Here is a 7,165-nt window from a genome sequence, read left to right on the forward strand (position 1 = left end):
TAGCATTGTACCCCCTATACTCACCCCATGCCCTACTGCTTGGCATTGTACCCCCTATACTCACCCCATGTCCTACTGCTTGGCATTGTACCCCCTATACTCACCCCATGTCCTACTGCTTGGCATTGTACCCCCTATACTCACCCCATGTCCTACTGCTTGGAATTGTACCCCCTATACTCACCCCATGCCCTACTGCTTAACATTGTACCCCCTATACTCACCCCATGTCCCACTGCTTGGCATTGTACCCCCTATACTCACCCCATGTCCTACTGCTTGGCATTGTACCCCCTATACTCCCCCCATATCCTACTGCTTGGCATTGTACCCCCTAAACTCACCCCATGTCCTACTGCTTGGCATTGTACCCCACTATACTCACCCCTTGTCCTACTGCTTGGCATTGTACCTCCTATACTCACCCCATGTCCTAGTGCTTGGCATTGTACCCCCCTATACTCACCCCATGTCCTACTGCTTGGCATTGTACCCCTATACTCGCCCCATGTCCTACTGCTTGGCATTGTACCCCCTATACTCACCCCATGTCCTACTGCTTGGCATTGTACCCCCTATACTCACCCCGTGTACTACTGCTTGGCATTATACCCCCTATACTCACCCCATGTCCTACTGCTTGGCATTGTACCCCTATACTCACCCCATGTCCTACTTCTTGGCATTGTACCCCCTATACTCACCCCATGTCCTACTGCTTGGCATTGTACCCCCTATACTCACCCCATGTCCTACTGCTTGGCATTGTACCCCTATACTCGCCCCATGTCCTACTGCTTGGCATTGTACCCCCTATACTCACCCCATGTCCTACTTCTTGGCATTGTACCCCCTATACTCACCCCATGTCCTACTGCTTGGCATTGTACCCCCTATACTCACCCCATGTCCTACTGCTTGGCATTGTACCCCCTATATTCACCCCATGTCCTACTGCTTGGCATTGTACCCCCTATATTCACCCCATGTCCTATTGCTTGGCATTGTACCCCCTATATTCACCCCCATGTCCTACTGCTTGGCATTGTACCCCACTATACTCACCCCCATGTCCTACTGCTTGGCATTGTACCCCCTATACTCACGCCATGTCCTACTGCTTGGCATTGTACCCCCCTATACTCACCCCATGTCCTACTGCTTGGCATTGTACCCCTATACTCGCCCCATGTCCTACTGCTTGGCATTGTACCCCTATACTCACCCCATGTCCTACTGCTTGGCATTGTACCCCCTATACTCACCTCGTGTACTACTGCTTGGCATTATACCCCCTATACTCACCCCATGTCCTACTGCTTGGCATTGTACCCCTATACTCACCCCATGTCCTACTGCTTGGCATTGTACCCCTATACTCACCCCATGTCCTACTGCTTGGCATTGTACCCCCTATACTCACCCCATGTCCTACTGCTTGGCATTGTACCCCCTATATTCACCCCATGTCCTACTGCTTGGCATTGTACCCCCTATACTCCCCCCATATCCTACTGCTTGGCATTGTACCCCCCTATACTCACCCCATGTCCTACTGCTTGGCATTGTACCCCTATACTCGCCCCATGTCCTACTGCTTGGCATTGTACCCCCCTATACTCACCCCATGTCCTACTGCTTGGCATTGTACCCCCTATACTCACCCCGTGTACTACTGCTTGGCATTGTACCCCCTATACTCACCCCATGTCCTACTGCTTGGCATTGTACCCCCTATACTCACCCCATGTCCTACTGCTTGGCTCCCTATACTGACCACAGGCTACGCTCCTTGGTACATTACCCCCCTATTCTCCCTGCCCCAGTAGAAGGAGCCCTACACTCACAGTAGAGCTGTTACATTTAACCTTAAACATCTCCTCCGTACACCCCTATCCTACTGCTTGGCATTGTACCCCTATACTCGCCCCATGTCCTACTGCTTGGCACTGTACCCCTATACTCACCCCATGTCCTACTGCTTGGCATTGTACCCCCTATACTCACCCCGTGTCCTACTGCTTGGCATTATACCCCCTATACTCACCCCATGTCCTACTGCTTGGCATTGTACCCCCTATACTCACCCCATGTCCTACTGCTTGGCATTATACCCCCTATACTCACCCCCATGTCCTACTGCTTGGCATTATACCCCCATACTCACCCCGTATCCTACTGCTTGGCATTATACCCCCTATACTCACCCCATGCCCTACTGCTTGGCATTGTACCCCCTATAGTCACCCCATGTCCTGCTGCTTGGCACTGTACTCCATACTCACCCCATGTCCTACTGCTTGGCATTGTACTCCATACTCACCCAGGGCTTAATAGAAGGACCCCTATATTGACCACAGGCCACGCTCCTTGGTACATTACCCCCCTATTCTCCTTGCCCCAGTAGAAGGACCCCTATACTCACAGTAGGGCTGTTACACTTAACCTTAAACATCTCCTCCGTAACACCCCCCCAACCACTGACTGAGGGAATGTTTGTTAAAGTGGAACTCTAGTATGAAAATAAAGTCCTGTCAGATGACTTTAGGTCCGCCCCTTTTTCTTTTCTTTTTTTTATAGCTGAAAAAGGGAAGGAAATATACTTTGTAAAACCCAGCAATGCGCAGTCTCACCCTGCTCTGCACATGCTCAGCACTGTATATAAAATCAAAGCCACTAGAGCCGACAGCCTAAAAACGTACTGCTGCTCAGGGGCGCTCGGCTTCAGCAAAATGGCCGCCCCCCTAGCACAAGAAGGAAACAGGAGCGAAGCTGGAGGCAATTTACAGCACAAACCAATTCTGTGAGATTATTATTATTAATGTGGAATGTACGGTCCCTAAGATTATTATTATTTTCTATCCAGTTATGAATGAATGACTTGTGCAGCGCTGCCTATGCCAACCCAACCGCCTCAGGGCGCTTTTGGCCACCGGTGTCCACCTGCGGTATAGCGATGTCCTTTTATGGGTAAAGTTCTGCTTTAAAGTGGGGTGCCCCCTAAAAAATAAAAAAATTTAAAGTCAGCAGCTACAAATACTGCAGCTGCTGACTTAATAATCGGACACTCACCTGTCCCAGGGTCAGGCGATGCGGGAGAACGAAGCCCCCCCCCCTCCCCCGCTCTGCTCACGGCGGCGGAATTCGTACTGTGGGCACCCGGCTGTGGCTTCACAGCCGGGCACCCACTGCGCATGCGGCACAGGATGCTGTGATACGCCGCACAGTCATCGGTGACAGGTCCCAGCTGACTGTGCGGCGCGATGGGAAGTGATGTCACCAGCCCGGGGCAAGGAAGAAGGCAGACTACGAGGGGCGCCCCTAGCAACAGGCATTTAGAAGCAAGAGAAATTAAAAAAAAAAACATTATTTCCCCATTTATTTTTATTTTTTTTTAAGAATTTTTAACTATTTTTTTGGTGGCAACACCACTTTAATATTGCCAGTCATCTGGGTGGGAGGTCCATGTTATGGGTGGGAGGTCCATGTTATGGGGGAGGGGTCTCTCGGGACCTGTGTGTAAGCTCTATGGCCCCCTGGTGAGACTTGACTGAAAGACGGACCTTCATTTCTATATTTGGGCCGACTAAATGTGTCCAACCCCCATTGTAAGTCTATGGTGACTCCAACCCCCGAAACGCGTTGGGTCGTCCCACATGGCATTGTACTCCTCTACATGGATTGGTCTGTTCTATGATCCTTATGTGGGGATTGGAGGGGGAAGGGTGATGTCTACTGTACTACGTCATCCAACTATCACCCTCTATATGGTATATACCGATCTTCTAGGCCGGGGGTCTCAAACTGACGGCCCTCCAGCAAAACTACAAGTCCCAGGAGGCATTGCAAGGCTGACAGCTACAAGCATGACTCCCCCAGAAAGAGGCATGCTGGGACTTGTAGTTTCACAAACAGCTGGAGGGCCGCCAGTTTGGAGACCCCTGATCTAGGCTGTATACGCCGATCCGGAAAATATTCACAGCGCTTCACTTTTTCCACATTGTTTATGTTGCAGCCCTTATTCCAATATGGATTCAATTCATTATTTTCCTCAAATAAATTCCACAAAACAATCCGATAATGACAACGTGAGAGAAGATTGAAATCTTTGCAACTTTATTAAAAACAATGGAAAAAGTACATATGGACATGGGAGGAGCCTATCACAGGCCCCCCCCCCCCCCCCCATGTACACACGCGCCGCAGGCTTCCCCCCAACGTACACACGCGCCGCAGGCTCCCCCCACACACACACGCCCCGCAGGCTTCCCCCCAACGTACACACGCGCCGCAGGCTCCCCCCACACACACACACGCCCCGCAGGCTCACCACCACCCCACGTACACACGCACCGCAGGCTCCCCCCAGATACACAAGTATCACAGGCTCCCCCCCACGTACACACATGCTGCAGGCTCCCCCCACCCCACGTACACACGCACCGCAGGCTCCCCCCAGATACACAAGTATCACAGGCTCCCCCCCACGTACACACATGCTGCAGGCTCCCCCCACCCCACGTACATACGCGCCGCAGGCTCCCCCCAGATACACAAGTATCACAGGCTCCCCCCCACGTACACACATGCTGCAGGCTCCCCCCACCCCACGTACACACGCACCGCAGGCTCCCCCCAGATACACAAGTATCACAGGCTCCCCCCCACGTACACACATGCTGCAGGCTCCCCCCACCCCACGTACATACGCGCCGCAGGCTCCCCCCCACGTATACACGCGCCGCAGGCTCCCCCCCCCCACATACACGCGCCGCAGGCTTCCCCACACACACCGCAGGCTCCCCCCCACGTATACACGCGCCGCAGGCTCCCCCCCCCCACATACACGCGCCGCAGGCTTCCCCACACACACCGCAGGCTCCCCCCCACCCACGTACACACGCGCCCCGCAGGCACCTCCCCCCCGTACACACGCACCGCAGGCTCCCCCCCACGTACACACGCACTGCAGGCTCCCCCCATGTACATAAGCATCCCAGCCTTTGCTGGATACTTTGGTGAGGCCCCTTTGGCACCAATTGCAGCCTCATGTCTGAGTATGATGATACAAGCTCGGCAAACCTATTTTTTGGGCAGTTTCTTCCTGCCACTGAAAAACATCCCCACAGTATGATGCTGCCACCACCATGCTTCACAGTAGGGATGGTATTGGCCCGGTGATGAGCAGAGCCTGGTTTCCTCCAGACAGAACGCCATTCAGGCCAAAGAGTTCAATCTTTGTTTCATCAGACCAGAGAATTTTGTTTCTCGTGGTCTGAGAGTCCTTCAGGCGGGATGTCATGTGCCTTTTACTGAGGAGTGGCTTCCGTCCGGCCCCTCTACCATCCAGGCCTGATTGGTGGAGGGCTGCAGAGATGGTTCTTCTGGAAGGTTCTCCTCTCTCCACAACGCTGGAGCTGTCAGAGTGACCATCATGTTCTTGGTCACCTCCCTGACTAAGGCCCTTCTCCCCCGATCACTCGGTTTGGCAGCTCTAGGAAGAGTTCTGGTGGTTCCAAACTTCTTCCATCTACAGATGATGGAGGACACTGAGGTCATTGGGACCTTCAATGCTGCGGAAATGTTTCTGTGCCCTTCCCCCGATCTGTACCTCCATACAATCCTGTCTCCGAGGTCTGCAGACAATTCCTTGGACTTCATGGCTTGGTTTGTGCTCCGACATGCACTGTTATCTGTAGGACCTTCTATAGGCAGGGGTGTGCCTTTCCAATCCTGTCCAATCACCTGACTCTACCCCAGGTGACCTCCAATCACGTTGTAGAAACATCTCAAGGATGATCAGTGGAAACAGGACAGAGCCCCCGCAATCAATTTCCGAGCGTCGCGGGGGAGGAGCCCCCGCCATCAATTTCCGAGCGTCGCGGGGGAGGAGCCCCCCGCCATCAATTTCCGAGCGTCGCGGGGGAGGAGCCCCCCGCCATCAATTTCCGAGCGTCGCGGGGGGAGGAGCCCCCCGCCATCAATTTCCGAGCGTCGCGGGGGGAGGAGCCCCCCGCCATCAATTTCCGAGCGTCGCGGGGGGAGGAGCCCCCCGCCATCAATTTCCGAGCGTCGCGGGGGGAGGAGCCCCCCGCCATCAATTTCCGAGCGTCGCGGGGGGAGGAGCCCCCCGCCATCAATTTCCGAGCGTCGCGGGGGGAGGAGCCCCCCGCCATCAATTTCCGAGCGTCGCGGGGGAGGAGCCCCCCGCCATCAATTTCCGAGCGTCGCGGGGGAGGAGCCCCCCGCCATCAATTTCCGAGCGTCGCGGGGAGGAGCCCCCCGCCATCAATTCCGAGCGTCACGGGGAGGAGCACCCCGCAAACTTCTCTCACATTGTCATTATTGGGGATTATTTGTAGAACTTTGGAGGAAAATAATGAATTGAATCCATTTTGGAGTAAGGCTATAACAGAGGGGTGCCCAACCACCGGCCCGCGTCGCCCGCCGATGTGGCCCACCATGTCTTGCTCGGAGATGACGGGTCAGCAAGCCCAGATCGCAGGGACCCGACATCTCCGAGCATCAGTGCGAAGAACGGACCCTCCGCTAGAGGAAGCAAGAAGTACCCACCATCCGTACACGTGCCAACCAGCAGTACCAGTACCCACCATCAGCACATGTACCAACCAACAGTACCAGTCATCAGTATAAACCAGTAGTACCAGCACCCGCCAGCAGTACCAGTCACAACCAACAGTACCAGTAACTGCCAGAAGTACCCACCAGCAATATAAACTAGTAGTACCAGTACCCGCAAGTAGTACCAGTCAGCAGTACCAGGTGGCTGCAGGAATCCTGAGGAAGAAGTGAAGATTGAGGTCAGGTAAAGTGCATCATTGTGAAGCAGCCTCAGGCCCCTCACACAATCGGTCCAATCAGATCTGTCTGTCTTTCCCGTCTTCCTACACCTATTAGAAAGGCCCCCCCCCCCCATACACTCCCCCCCGGGCCCCTACACCTATTAGAAGCGCACACACACACATACATACATATACATATATATATATATATATATATATATATATATATATATATATATATATATATATATACACACACACACACACACACACACACACACACACACACACACACATACATACATATACACACACACACACATACACACACACACACACTCCAGGGCCTCCAGTAGACGGTA

The sequence above is a fragment of the Lithobates pipiens genome, unplaced genomic scaffold (assembly GCF_037356315.1).
Source record: "Lithobates pipiens isolate NorthernLeopardFrog02 unplaced genomic scaffold, aLitPip1_a1.2 Scaffold_16, whole genome shotgun sequence".
In the NCBI taxonomy this organism is placed as follows: domain Eukaryota; kingdom Metazoa; phylum Chordata; class Amphibia; order Anura; family Ranidae; genus Lithobates; species Lithobates pipiens.